Below are 16,068 nucleotides of genomic sequence, written 5' to 3'. Positions count from 1 at the left end.
ATCAGGAAGTTCCCAGAAGCCCTCACTACTGAAAACCCCAACAGACCTCAGCATGCCTGTGGACACTTGAAACCTTGTCCATTGAGGACACTTGCAATCTTTGTTGAAACTGGCCTCAGCTGATGGAGCTGCTTGGAGACTACAGCTATTGGCCTTTCCTGGAACCAGATCCATTATATGCTACCCAGCCAGGACCCTGATATCCACCACCTGGTGAAGGTCTTTCCCCAACAAAACCAGTCTAAAAGTCTGGAAGTGATGACTACTCCATAAAATGCACAGATGTCAAAGCAAGGCTACAAGAAACCCCCCCAAAATAGAGGAAACATGACACCATCAAAGGAATATAATAATTTCCAGTAACCAACCCCAAAGAAATAGAGTTTTATGATTTGCTGGACAAAGATTTAAAAATAAATGTTTTATGGAAACTCAGTGAGCTACAAGAAAGCAAAGACAGATACTCAATGAAATCAAGAAAACAATACATGAACAAAATGAAATGTTCAACATAAAGACAGAAATAAAATAGAATCAAACAGAAATTGTGAAGTTAAAAAATACAACGAGTGCCCTGGCTGGTTTGGCTCAACGGCTGGAGCGTCGGCCTGCGGACCAGAGAATCCCAGGTTTGGTTCCTGCTAGGGGCACGTACAAATAAAATAAAATAAAATAAAATAAAATAAAATAAAATAAAATAAAATAAAATAAAAAAATAAAATAAAATAAAATAAAATATACAATGAGTGAAATGAAAAGTGCAATAGAGAACATAAACAGTAGACTTGATCAAGCAGAAGAAAGAATCTGTGAACTCAAAATAAGGTCATTTGAAATGAAATAGAGGAGTCCGGCCGGTGTGGCTCAGTGGTTGAGCGTCGACCCATGCACCAGGAAGTCGCCTGTTGGATTCCCCGCCAGGGCACATGCCCAAGTTGTGGGCCCGATCCCTACTGAGGGGCACGCAGGAGGTGGCCAATCGATGTTCTCTCTCTCTCTCTAAACATATTTTTTAGAAAATTAAAAAAAGAAATTGGTGATGGACTTTATTCTGAAGGCATTAGAAAAGCATTGAAGAATTTTTATCACCAAATGTTAGTGTTTGGGGTGAACAATCTGGCAATTCTATTAAGATGACCTCATTAGAAGTAGAGAGGCTAACCTCTCTTATGGCCATCCTCGCCCTTCTAGTCTTAATCTTATTACCTTAATTCAGACCGTAGATGAATGAGGAGGGCCCAGGAGGTTAAAATTGGAGAGTGGGCAGTGTACTACTAAACAGCTCTAGAAAGAGAAATAGCCAATTTCAAGCTTGCCTACAAGATCAAGTTCAAGCTCCTTAGTTCATGAAAGACATTCATTACTGGATCTTAGAAGCTTATCATCTAACTCAGGAGCAGCAATTTGAGACAACAGATTAGACACTTGGTGGAAATGGCCATGAGGATACTAGAACCTGAAGTTACTCACAGCCCAGCTGGGAAATCAGTCCACAAAATTAAATATAATGTTATGCTAAAAGAAATAAATGCCATGGAAGTATGGAACAGACTGACAAACCTCAGAGGGAAGAAGGGTGGGGGGTTGGGAAGAGATATATCAAAGAACTTATATGCATATATGCATAACCAATGGACACAGACAATAGTGTGGGGAAAGCAGGAGCGGGTGGGAGCTGGGAGGAGGTGGTCGATGGGGAGAAAAGAGGGGAACATCTGTAATACTTTCAACAGTAAAGATAAAAAATATTAAAATAAATAAATAAAATTTAATTTAATTTTAAAAAGAAAGAAAGAAATGCTTCCTCCTTTTCCTCGGGCCACTTTCCACCCTGGCCACTGCCCCATATTCCAGGACCTTTCAGACATTTCTTCAACTCCAACTCCCCTATTAAGTTGTATATACCCTTTCTGCCCCATTTCCTCCAGCCAAGTCAGAGAATTTGAGTGGAGGTAAGATTTTGATGGCTAATCATGAGTGAATTAAGTTTGTCTACTATTAGCATGGCCGGTGTGGCTCAGTGGTTGAGCATTGACCCATGCACCAAGAGGTCGCCAGTTTGATTCCCGATCAGGGCACATGCCCAGGTTGTGGACCCAATCCCCAGTGGGGGGCATGCAGGAGGCGGCCAATTGATGTTCTCTCTCATTGATGTTTCTATTTCTCTCTCTCCTTCTCCCTTCCCCTCTCTTGATAAGCAATAAAGAAAAAAAAATTTTTTTTTAAAAGAAAAGAAAATAAAAAAAGTTGTTCTACTATTCTTAGATAAAATGCTTCCATTTGAGAAAATCCTGATTGAGGTGAAATTCCAAATATAGGTTTTGTATATGTGGCTGACTATTCTCATATGTAGGGCTGACTGTGTGGTATACCAGGTCTATATGGTTCTGGGAATCATGATGAAGTCAGATAACTTTCCACTGACATACTACAACCAATAGAAAGATTGACTATATCGCCCGGCCAGTGTGGCTCACTGGTTGAGCATCAACCCATGCACCAAGAGGTCGCCAGTTCGATTCCCAATCAGGACACATGCCCAGGTTGTGGGCCCGATCCCCAGTGAGAGGCATGCAGGAGGCAGTCAATCGATGATCTCTCTCATTGATGTTTCTATCTCTCTCTCCTTCTCCTTTCCTCTCTCTCTAAAGTCAATAAAAGAAAACAAAAAAAAAAATTATTTAAAAAAGAAAGATTGACTGTATCACAGAGAAGACCAGGGGTAGATTGTTAACTTGATGTTTCTGGGCTGACATTGACCATATATGATAGTGGAATGGAAGGCTTTGTCCTCTGAAGAGCTGTGCTGAGCCATAATAGAGCCTGAGGCAAAAGAAATATGTGTGTTCCCACTGTCACAAAAGAAACATTCAAACCTGTGAAGAACTTTTGTGAGTTTATTTTATTTTTTAATCCTCACCCGAGGATATATATATATATTTTTTGCTTTATTGATTTTAGAGAGAGACGAAGTGAGAGGGAGAGAGACACAGAGAGAGAAGCATCGATGAGAGAGAACATTGATTGGCTGCCTCCTGCATGCCCCCAACTGGGGACTGAGCCCACAACCTGGGCTTGTGTCCTGACTGGGAATTGAACCAGCAACCTCTTGGTGCATGGGTCAACGCTCAAACACTGAGCTACACCGGCTGGACCACCTGAGGATATTTTTCTGTTTATCTTCTGATAGAGTGGGAGGGAGGGAGAGAGAGGTAGAGAGAGAGAGAAACATCGATGTGTCATCTACTGGTTGCCTCCCACACAACCCCCACCTGCAACCAAGGTATGTGCCCTTGACTGGAATGGAACCTGCAACTCATTGGTCCTCAGGCTGATGCTCTAACTACTGGGCAAAAACGGTGGGGGCTATTTTGTGAGTTTATTTGAGCCAAACTGTCCACAATTGCTGGGAAGCAAAATCTTAAGGAACTGAGATAATGCTCCAGAGAATGGCAGTTTTGCACATTATTTTATACGTTACAGTCATCAAAAGAAAAGACATAAGTGGGTACTTGAAAGTCACTGGTGATAGATTAGGGAGGCTGGGGAAAGCAAAGCACAGGTGGAGGGAACGAACGTCTGGGACTGGAAAAAAGTGAAATGATAGACGTACTTGTTCTTCATAGGTGGGTACAGAATGGTTAACAGTCACCAATTAACTCGATAAAAATAACAATGAGAGGATCTGTAGTCTCTGCTCTGTGCATTGGTTGTGCCCTGAGGGGTCCGGAAGTTACCCTGACATTCTAAAGGTATGTTAATGCTGATGCAAAAGACAATACACAGGCTCGGTTAAGGTAAAGATTGACCTTTGTCAGGGAAGATATGGGCCTAGGACATGACTATCTGCCATAAACTTCTTTTAGTTAAAAAGTTTTCATTTCAGATCATCCTTTGTGGTGACTTTAGGTCTCTGAGTTTAAAAGGACACCATGCTGGCCTCCCCTGAGCTTGTCAGGTTAGCATGTGGCCCCTTTTTTATCCACACCATATACATGTTTCTATGTATTTTTAATATTAATGAAAGATACTAACTTTGAAAGTAGGCTTTATAAATATAAAACTTCATCAAGAGATACAAATATTATTCCCAAATTTGAAAATAAGTGAAAAAAAAAAGTAAATAAATTGAAAACGTACCAATCACTAGATGACGGTATCAATTATTATGGATAATATACATATCAAATAGAAACCAAGAAAATTATAGATGTTCCCTGGCTGGTTTCGCTCAGTGGTTAGATCGTCGGCCTGCAGACCGGAGAGACCTGGGTTTGGTTCCAGCTAAGGGCACATACCTTGGTTGCAGTTTGTACCCGGTCCCAGTTGGGGTCGTGTGGGTGGCAACCACTCAATGTGTCTCACGTCGTTGTTTCTCTCTCTCTCTTCCTCCCTCTCTGCCTCCTGCTGTATCTGAAGATAAATGCAAAAATGTCCTCGGGTGAGGACAAAAAAAAAGAAAAAAAATTATAGTTGTCCTACATTCATATTTGAACTGGAGATATGAATATTTAAAGTGCCCTTCCAATTTTCATTTTTAACCAGAAAAAAGTTACGTTTTATGAATGCTTCTTGAATACTCCTTTCTTTTATGAGAGAGAGAGAGAGAGAGAGAGAGAGAGAGAGAAACATTGATGGGCTGCATCCTGCATGCACTTTGACAGGGGATTGAACCTGTAACCTGGGCACGTGACCTGACCACAAATTGAACCTCTCGCAATCTTTTGGTGCACAGGATGATGCTCAACCAACTAAGCCACACCGGACAGGGCTTCTATGTATACTTCTGATTTACAAAAAGCAGTCAATGACTTGGCTTATAAATATTTGATGACTTAAGTCCAGTAGAAATTTCATCTCAAATAGTTTCAAGTAGCATGCAAAGTTAGAACAACACAAACTATTAGCAACTTACTGAAGAAGAAATAAAGACCTTTTAAAGTGATGAGCTAGAATTGGTAATCAAAGAGAAGCCCATAGAGAGAAGCCCAGCTCTGGCCTCTGTAGCTCAGTTGGTTTCCCGTTGTCTAATGCACGGAAATGTCCCCAGTTCAATTCCCAGTCCGGGCACATGCCCAGGTTTCTGGTTTGGTCTGCAGTCTGGTGTGGGAGACAACCGATTGATGTTTCTCTCACTCTCTCTCTCCTTCTCTCTTCCTCTCTCAAATTAATAAAAACATATTGAGAGAGAGAGAGAGAGAGAGAGAGAGAGAGAGAGAGACCAGTTCCAGGTGGCAATTCTACCAAATGTTTAAAGAATAATTAACAGTCCTTCACAAACTCTTCCAAAAAATAGAAGAGGACTGAATGCATTCTAGTCCAACTCTGCATGCATGTATTCTTTTGATTGTAATTTATAGTTCTATTACTCATTTATTTAACTTAAATTATGAATGCAAAGGTAACAGAAACTTTTGTCCCAGAGGTCATTGGCCTGTACAGTAATCTTTGTAAATTCTCCAACTAAGAGCCCTTTGTAAGTAAATGGCTGCTAAATATGGCTGATTGATGGTGAAATCTTAGCTATTGTTTTACCTATTTGAATTTTATATTCTTGCAGGAGACAGTTTTCTTACTTTTGGAACAATTACTTATGACAGAGGAAAATTGGGCTGTCAGAAAGAATGAAATAAGTACTGACTGGACCAGTAGTTTAGGAAGCCAACAGGATCAGCCTTGAAGAGCAAATATTTTAGCCTGGCTACCAACCTCCATCTCCAGTGTTTTCTTGAGGCATTTTTCTTGGTTGGAATCAACGAAGGCAGACTGTGGAAAATTTGAGTGGGTGGAGACAGGGATATAACATTTCCACCTTGGCTGTAAATTAATAGAGAGTGCTTTTCTACACCTCGGTTTCTGGATCTGGCATTTTAAAATGTGAAAAACCACTAAATAAAACCAGTGCATCAGGCTCCCCAATCCCCAAACTGACTAGCAGCTTCACAAACCTATTGTTCTACTGTTGCTTCCTGCTAATCATTTATTTATATGTATTTCCTTAAAATTCAAAAGGTCATTTTTTCCAGAAATAGTTCTGAGAGTCATCAGAGGCAATACTGCAATAGGGTTCGCTAGTTATTCCCCACCTTTTCTACTTACCATTAAATTACTGCAGAGATGTTGTGTACCTAGCTCAAAATAAACATTTTGTTGTACAACCAAGAGATATGCTACTTGATGAGAAAAGACGGTTGAAGCCACAGATGCCTTGCAATCCTCAGAACTGATCCTTCATTTACTCTAGGTTGTCTGTCGTATCTCTTTTCTTAGGATGAGTTCTTCCTCAAAAGTTTGGCAGTTCCTTTTGCATTTGACTTCTGGTGTCTGCCCTACCAATTTCCAAAATGTGCACAGATAAGTCTACACCCTAGGGAATGATAGGATTTAAGTTTAAGCTAAGACCTCTTCACTTCACTATACACATTACTGACAAAACGTGGGCTCCATGAAGTGTTTTACACAAGAATGGCCATACATCAAGGCCCAAATGTCTACACTATTCTCTACTATTACCTTGTATTTGAGGGTGAAAACAAAATAAAGAAAAAGTACTGATGTAAATAAATAGAATAAGAGGTGTTCTATGCTGGATTCTTGTAGAAAGCTAGAGATAACATTAGAATGTAGAAAGAAACTATCCTTTTTGAAAGGGATTAGGACTTCTCAACTGTCTTTTCCTTACCTGTGCAGCACAAACCTTCTCCCACTAACCTTCTATACCATTCATCCATAATACGTCACAAACAAGTTCCAGCCTTTTTAAAAAAAATGTTTTTATTAATTTTTTGAGAGAGAGGGAGAGAGAAAAACATCGATGAGAGAGAGAAACATCAGTTTGTTGCCTCCTGTATGTATCCTGACCAGGGATCAAACTTGCAACCCAGGCGTGTGCCCGGACCAGGAATTGAACCAGAGACCCTTTGGTGCACAGGACAACTGCTCAACTGAGCCACAATGGCCAGCATGCTTTTTTTTTTTAAAATTTATTTTGGTTTTATTTTTATTTTTTTATCCTCACCCGAGGACATTTTTGCATTTATCTTCAGATAGAGCAGGAGGGAAAGAAGAGGAAGAGAGAGAAACATCGATGTGAGAGAGACACATTGACTGGCCACCACCCACACGACTGGAACCTGGCTGAGGTGAACCGGATCTCTCTGGTCTGTGGGCGATACTCAAACCGCTGAGCCAAAATGGCCAGGGCCAGGGTGCTTTTTAAAAAATGTTTTGGGGACTGGAAAATGTTTAGTGTATTTCTGTTTTGGAGAAAGAAAAAGATAAATGTTTTGATAAATATAGATGCTTCTTAGAGGAGTCACAACTTGAGCTATGTCTAAAAGAACAGGAAGGACTTTTAGGCTGGAGAAGAGCATCCCAGAACCTTTACAAAGACGGTTTCTGTTACAGACTCAAATAAGGAAGCTGCTTGTTTCCAACCCATTTTTGTCATGGAGTCAAATTTAAGCTCAAATCTTCCCCATCTCTGTCTTCAGTTTTCCTATCTTTTCAATTCATTGGTTGAAGTAGACCTTGATCTATAGGAGCTCAGGGCTCAACGGAAGTGAAAAAAAAAAAAAAAATTAGGTTTATTTCATGTTTATTTCAACACTTAATAGCTTTTGCAGCTTTGAGGAGAGTGCTTCATCTCTCTGGGCCTCAGTTTCCTTGACTGTAAAATAGGGAAAATCAGTCCTCAGCTCACATTATGATGTTGAAATAATTTGGTGAAATAACAGAAAGACAGGTTTATCATCAGATGCTGCATACTTTGAGGTAAATGAAAGTTGAGAACAAGAGCTATCTAATAGTGCGGGAGGAAGGAGTCAGGGCGAAGGTAAAAATAGAAATTGGTCTGGGCCTGGGCTCAGCGGTTGGAGCGACGGCCTGAGGACCAGAGAGTCCCGGGTTGGGTTCCCGCTAGGGGCACGTACCAAAAACAAACAAACAAATTGGGCTGGAAAAAGAGACAAGAAACGAGGGGAAAGGACAGAAGGCAGAACGAGGGCATTTGCATGGGGATAACGGCTGCAAGCCGCTGGGGTTGGGGCCGCAGGGCGGCGGGGGCCACGTTGCCGGCGGGGCCGTTTGGGCGGCGTACCGGGGCAGGCAGGGCGCGGAGCCATTTGCCTGTGACGCCCGAGCTTTCGCCGGCCTACCCTACGCCGCTTCTGAGACCTAAGATGGCGGCGCTTCCCGGCGCGTGGAGAACGGCCCCCACACCAGGTGTGGAAGGGCGGCCGAAGGGCGCGTTCACTAAGGAAAGTCCAGAGACCGGCCGGTTTTGTGTTTTGTGGTGAGTGCTGAACTCCAGTGGGGAGAAAGGGACAGTGGCGTTAGCAAGGCCGTCACGTCGGGACCGCGTGGCCTGCCCGAGTTGGGGGAGGAGCCGGCCTGGATCTCGTTTTCCTCGCCAGCCTCCTCCGGGTGTCAGAGGAACGAGTGTCCTTGATCACCTTGCCACCGCCGCTGGGGCCCGGCGCTTGCGGGCGCTCGCTCCTCCGAGGGGCTACGGGGTGTTTGCGTTGGGCTTTCCTCGTTTCAGTGGGTTGTTATTGACACCACACCGCCCCCAAGTGAAAGAGTCCCCCTCCCAGAGCGCTTTCGGGAACCAGGAACAGCCCAACCCGCGGGGCCTCCCCTCCTTCCTTCCCCCTGGTTCGCGCGCAAACGTCATACTTCGGATAAACGAATCCGTTTGTAACGTTCCTTATGTGCTAGATTAAATCCTTTTCTCTTTATGCCTTCTGTGGATACTCCAAATGAGGACTTTTGGACTTACAATACTTAACATTTATTCTGGACGCATCTCAGGGGTGTGTGTGTGCGTGTGTGTCTGTGTAAAGGTAATCTTTGAGGGAAATTGCTATATTATTTTGTCAATTGGTGATTACTCACAGAGTAAGAGAAGAGCTAGGCTTCCTGTGTTTTCAGATCTCTTGGTGAAAATGAATTTGTTACGCATAACATGTCTACTGTATGGAGAAGATGGTAAATACATCGAATCTGTTGTTAAATGCTCATGTGATTAAAATAAATTGTGGTTAAGAAGTGCCCATGTCTCACTCATATGTTGCTGGAGAGAATATAACTTACTTCAGCCTTTTAAAAAAGTAATCTGGCAATATTTAGGGAAATAAAAAACTGTAATCTCTAATAATCTGACTTTTTAAGAATCAATCCTGCTAGGCCCTGGCTGGGTAGCTTAGTTGCTTAGAGCTCATCCTGATACACCAAGATAAGCCATTGTTTGGGGTTTCATCTCCAGTCAGGGCACACACAAGAAGCAACCAATGAATGCATGAATATGTGGAACAAATTAGTGTTTCTTTTCTCCTTCCCCTCTCTCTCTAAAATTAATAAATAAAAGAATTAAAAAAAAAAAAAATCTACCCTTTGAACATAAAGGTACCAGTATATTACAACACATGAACGGGATGCTTTTGCAGCTTTGTTTCTGGGAAAAGTAACTGGAAGCAAGCTATATATTCATCAATAGGAGAATGTTTGGATACATTTTAGGACATTTGTATTATGACATCTTTTGCAACTGTAGAAACAGATTTACCTCTTTACACTCTTTTGAGCTAGGCAATGCTATAATGGATTATTATGTGAGAAAAGTAAATTGAAGAATAACCTGTCTACTGTGATTGTATGTTTTTGGTTGTGGTGGAGGGGGTGATGAATGAATGTAAGATTAACTTTCTTGTCTTTGCCTTTTTTGGGGGGGTGCTTTCTGTATGTGTTATGAAATATTTAACACATATAGAAACATACAAAGAATAATACAGTGAAACTCTTTTCTCACCAACCAAACATTAAAAATAAGACATTGCTCTGGCCAGTTTGGTTCAGCAATTAGACCTGTGGCCTGAAGGGTTTTGGGTTTGATTCCTCTCAAGGGCACGTACTTGGGTTGTAGGTTCCATCCCTGGCCCTGGTTGGGGTCCCGCTGGAGGCAGTCAATTGATGTGTCTCTCTTACATCAATGTTTCTTTCTCTCTCTCCCCCTTCTCCTTCCCTTTTACTCTAAAAGAAAAGAAAAAAAAAAAAAAATCTCTGGAAAAATACCCTCAGGTGAGGATTAACAAAAAAGTTAAAATAACACATTACTGTTATAGGTGAAGGCCTCTGTGTATCCATCCCTGATTGCATGTCTCTGTTCTCATTCCCAGAGGTAACCATTATTTTATTATTTTTTATTTTTTATTTATTTTTTTGTCCTCACCCGAGGACATTTTTTGATATTTTGTTCAGATAGAGTGGGAGGGAGAGAGAGAGAGAGAAATATCGATGTGAAAGGGACACATTGAGTGGTTGCCACCACACGACCCAACCAGGGCCGGGGACAAACTGCAACCGAGGTACACACTCTTAGCGGGAACCGAACCCGGGTCTCTCTGGACCGCAGGCCGACGCTCTAACCGCTGAGCCAAACTGGCCAGGGCGGTAACCATTATTTTAAATAGTGATTATTATTATTATTATTTTAAAATATTTTTTCTTGATTGATTTTTTAGAGAGAGAGGATGGGAGAGGGAGAGAGAGAGAAACATCAATGAGAGAGAACATCGATTGGCCGCCTCCTGCATGCCCCCCACTGGGGATGGGGCCCACAACCTGGGCATGTGCCCTGACCGGGAATCGAACTGGTGACCTCTCGGTGATGGGTCAACACTCAACCACTGAGCAACACTGGCCAGGCCAGTGTTTATTTTTTTCTATGCCTTTCTTTTGTCAGCTTTTAGAGACTTTATTTTCTGTCAGCCTTATTTCCATTTTGTTAAGAGTTTGTGGAAGAACAGCTGACGACCACTCAGCGGTTCCTACCCATTTGGTGGCCTGAGCAGTGGGGGCTGCAGACCAGGCTTCAGTAGGACACTGCTGAATGGGCAGAGGGCATCTATGCCTTCAGCCCAGTCTGTAACCTCAGGCTGAGCAGCAGTAAACTTGGGAGCTGGAGCAGTCCATTGACCCTGAAATTGCTCCTTGATCACAGCCTTTTCAGCAGTGGCCTGCTCTTCCTTTTCAACCTCTTCAGGGTCTGTAGAAGTAAAGATCAGTCATGACCTCCATGGGCATTCACGGGAGATGGTGCCAAGCATGTGGAGGACTTCCCGGGCCAGCTTCCACCACATCAGACCCACTGAGTGAGCCCCCTTGTTGACAGGGATGACAATGTCCACATAGCACAGAGGAGAGTACGTTACACAGAGCTGTGGCAGGCAGTTTAACAGAGGTTGCCCCTGTGAGAGGCTGTTGCTCAGCGCTGGGATCAGTAACCGCCAGAAGTCCTGGCTCCCGGAAGGCTGCCTGGATGTGGTTAGTGAAACTTCCAGGAGGGAAGGGGTCAGTGATAGGAGTGGCTCCAGGGGCAGCAGCAAACTTCAGCACAGTTTGCTGGCCAGTGTTCCTGGACGATACGACACTGACGTCAGCAGGGTTTTACTTTATAATTTTTCAATTTTTATTTATTGATTTCTAGAGAAAGGGAAACATTGATTTATTGTTCCACTTGTGCATTCATTGGTTGATTTAAAAAAATTTTTAAAATATATTTTTATTTTTTAATTATATATATTTATTTATTTTTATTTTTTAATTTTATTTTTGTTACAGATATTTCTCCTTTTTTACCCCCTTGGCACCCTCCTCCCCATCCCCTCTGCCCCATCCCCGGCTTTGATGTCCATGTCCATTGGTTATGCGTACATGCATGTAAGTTCTGTGGTTTATCTCTTCCCACCCCCCACCACCTCCTCTTCTGAGGGTTGTCAGTCTGTACCCTACTTCCATGTTTTTCGGTCTACCGTATTCCTCAGACTGTTATGTTCATTATATTTCATATATAAGTGAGATCATGTGGTATTTGTCTTTTTCTGCTTGGCTTGTTTCACTTAGGATAATAGTTTCCAGGTCCCTCCATGTAGTCTCAAAGGATAAGAGATCTTTCTTTCTTACAGCTGCATAGTACTCCATTGTGTATATGTACCACAGCTTTTTTATCCATTCGTCAACTGATGGACACTTGGGCTGTTTCCAGATCTTAGCTATTGTAAGAGGATATGTTTTTATTGATATTTAGAGAGAGAGAGAGAGAGAGAAACATCTACGGGAGAGACAAACATGGATAGGTTACCTCCCGCACGTATCCCAACCAGGGATCAAACCTGCAACCTAGGTATGTGCCTTGACCAGGGGTTGGACCTGCAACCTTGGCATATGAGGACGATATGAGCTACTCGGCCAGGGCTCAGGAGGGTCTTCAATGGCAACAATGGCACGAACTGCCAGCAGAAGATTCTTCTCCCAGATTCCCTTCAGATTTATGATGTAGATGCCATCATTCTTCCTTTTGTAGATGTACTGTTCCATTTGGAAGTCAGGATTGGTGCCACGTAAGTGGGTTCCTGCTGCAAGGTATTTGAGGACATCCTCCTCCTTCATTTGCAGGATATTAAGAGCTCCAGACATTGTGCGAGTTTCCCTTTAAGCTATTTGGGTACCGAGAGCAGCACCATATGAGCCCTTCTCTGGGTAGCGCGGAAAGGCTCCTATGCATTTCTTAAACTTTTGTGACATACGGACTTTTTCTTATGTGTTTTTTTTTTTAAGAATATTATTTCTTGATATTTTGAGAGAGAGAGAGAGAGAGAGAGAGAGAGAGAGAGAGATACCGATTTATTGTCCCACTTATTGATGCACTCATTGGTTATTTCTTGTATGTATCCTGACTGGTGATCCAGTCTGCAACCTTGGCTTATCAGGATGACACTCTAACCAACTGAGACAAACTGGCCAGGGCATAAAAAATTATTTTTTTATCCTCACACAAGGACATTTATGCATCCATCTCCAGAGAGAGGAGGAGGGAGAGAGGGAGGAAGAGAGAGAGAGAAAAACATCGATGTGACAGACACATTGACTGGTTGCCACCCACACGACCCCAGCCGGGGCCAGGGACAAACTGCAACCGAGGTACGTGCCCTTAGTGGGATCCAAATCCAGGTCTTTCTGGTCTGCAAGCTGATGCTGTAACCGCTGAGCCAGACCGGCCAGGGCTAATAGATTATTTTTAAGTGCCTGTTATCTAAATTACAGTAATAGGTCAATGGAAGTTTCTTCTAAATTGAGGGTAGAATCTAATTTAATTAAAAAAAAACAGGAAATAAGTTTTGGAAGGAAGTAGAGAAATTGGAACCTTCGTATATTGCTGCTGGGATACATAATGGCATAGCAACTGAGGAAAATAGTTTGATTTCTCTACAAGTTAAACTTATAATTATCATACTTTCTTGCCAACACTTGTTATTTCCTGTTTTTGGTTTTATTTAGTATGATTATTTATTTATTTATTTTTAATCCTCACCCAAAGATATTTTTACATTTATCTTCAGGCAGAGTGGGAGGGAGAGAGAGAGAGAGAGAGAAATATGGATGTGAGAGAGACACATCGACTGGTTGCCACCTGCACGACCCCAACCAGGGCTCGGGACAAACCCCAACCAAGGTACATGCCCTTAGCGGGAACTGAACCTGGGACTCTCTGGTCCGCAGGCCGATGCTCTAACCGCTGAGCAAAACTGGCCAGGGCTATTATTATTTATTTATTTATTTATTTATTTATCTTTATTGATATATTAGACGGAGGAGGGAGAGGTAGAGAGAGATGGAAACATCGATGACAGAGAACAACCATTGGCTGCCTCCTGCATGCCCCCCGCTGGGGATCAGGCCCACATCCTGGGCATGTGCCCTAAACAGGAATTGAACCGGAGACCTCTTAGTGCATGGGTCGATGCTCAGCCACTCAGCTACACAGGCCAGGCGTGTTTTTGGTTTTTAAAACAATTACAGCCATCTTCATTTGTTTCAAATGGTATATCACTGTAGTTTAAATTTGCATTTTCTGAATGACTGATGGTTTTGGGCATCTTTTCAGGTACTTATTGATCATTTGCATATTTTCTTTCCAGAAATGTCTGTTCAGATCCTTTGCCCATTTTTTAAAAAAATTTTTTTCTGCCCTAGCCGGTTTGGCTCAGCGGTTAGAGTGTCGACCTGCGGTCCAAAGAGACCCGGGCTTGGTTCCTGCTAAGGGCACGTACCTCGGTTGCAGTTTGTCCCACTCGATGTGTCCCTTTCACGTCGATGTTTCTCTCTCTCTCTCTTCCTCTCTCCCTCCCACTCTATCTGAACAAAAAATGGAGAAATGTCCTCGGGTGAGGATAAAAAAAAATTTTTTTTTTCTTCATTAATTTTAGAGTGAGAGGAAGGGAGAGAGAGAGAAACATCAATGAGAAAACATCAATTGGCCGCCTCCTGCACATCTCCCAAAGGGGATTTGGCCCACAACCTGGCATGTGCCCTGACTGGGAATTGAACCAGTGACCTCTTGGTGCATGGGTCGATGCTCAACCACTGAGCCACACCAGCCAGGCCCTTTGCCTATTTTTAAAATTTGGTGCTTGTCTTTTTGTTTTTGTGTTGTAAGAATTCTTTATATATTTTGGATAGTAGACTTATCATATATATATGATTTTGCAGTTTTCTTCCCATTCTGTAGGATTTTTTACACTTTTAAAAAATGTTTTTATTGATATATATGTATATATATAATACATACATATGTGTGTATGTATATACATATATATACGTATATATGTACACACACACAGGGAGAGAGAGCGAGAGCACACACACATTGATGTGAGAGAAACGATGGGCTGTCTCCCGCATGTGCCCTGACTGGGGATTGAACCCATAAACTGGATTTGTGCCCTAACTGGGAAATGAACCTGCCACCTTTTGGTGTACGGGACGATGCTCCAAATAACTGAGCCACACCAGCCAGGGCACCCATTTGTACTTTTAATTCCTTCAATTTTTTTGTGCAGTCCCTCAAAACCCTCCCTTCTGGCTATCATTAGTCTGTTCTTTGTATATGTGAGTTGGTTTCAGTTTTGTTTACTTGTTTTTTCTGTTCTTTAGAGTTCATATATAAGTGAAATCATATATTTGTCTTTCTCAGATTGACTTACTTCATTTAGCATATTGCTCTCTACGTCCATCCATACTTTCACAAATAATAAGATTTCATTCTTTTTTTGGCTGATTAGTATTCCATTCCATTTTATGGCTGAATGGTATGTATGTACCACAGCTTTTTTTCCACCTGTCTATTGATGGGCACTTGAGTTGGTTCCATATCTTGCCTATTGTAAAAAAACACTAGAGCGAACATAGAGGTACATATATCTATTTGAATTAGTGTTTTGTGCTTCTTCAGGTATATACCCAGAAGTGGAATTGCTGGGTTATAGGGAAGTTCCATTTTTAATTTTTTGAGGAACCTCCATGCTGTTTTCCATACTGGATGCACGGATCTGTATTCCCACCAACAGTGCATGAGGATTCCCTTTTAACCACATCCTGGCCAACATTTGTTATTTGTTGATTGTTGATGATAGCCATTTTGACAGGTGTGAGGTGATAGCTCATTGTGGTTTCATTTGCATTTCTCTGATGATTAGTGATGTTGAGCATCTTTTCACGTGTCTATTGCCCATGTATATGTCCTCTTCAGGTACACGGCCCACTTTTTAATTGGATTGCTGGTGTTTTTGATGTTGAATTGTATGAGTTCTTTATAAATTTTGGATATTTACCCCTTATCAGGTGTACCATTGGTGAATATCTTTTCCCATTCAGTAGGTTGTTGTTTTGTTGATGGTTTTTTTTTTTTGCAATGCAAAAACTTTGGAGTTTTATGTAGTCCCATTTGTTTATTTTTTCTTTTGCTTCCCTTGATCGAGAAGATCTATCAGAAAAAATATTGCCAGGAGAGTTGTAAGAGAATTTACTGCCTATGTTTTTTTCTTTTAAAAATGTAAAATTTTAATTTTGTTATAGAGAAATTTAGATCCTACAAAACCTAAATGAGGATTCTAACTTGAACAGTCCTAAGACAGAGGGACTAAGAGCCTCTTGCAGGTCCCTTGTAATCCTGAAATTCTCAGAGAATTTCAGAATTTTGGACTTATATTTGCATTCTGAGCTCCTCAGTTA

The 16,068-nt window shown here is 41.9% G+C and overlaps 1 pseudogene; it reads right to left on the bottom strand.

The window, feature by feature from the left end:
- Positions 1-10,737: 10,737 nt before the first annotated feature.
- LOC118636039 lies at positions 10,738-12,474 on the bottom strand (annotated as a pseudogene).
- Between the last annotated feature and the right edge of the window lie 3,594 nt (positions 12,475-16,068).

Source organism: Molossus molossus, unplaced genomic scaffold (assembly GCF_014108415.1).
Source record: "Molossus molossus isolate mMolMol1 unplaced genomic scaffold, mMolMol1.p scaffold_m16_p_2, whole genome shotgun sequence".
Classification (NCBI taxonomy): domain Eukaryota; kingdom Metazoa; phylum Chordata; class Mammalia; order Chiroptera; family Molossidae; genus Molossus; species Molossus molossus.
This window is presented reverse-complemented; position numbering and strand designations above follow the sequence as displayed.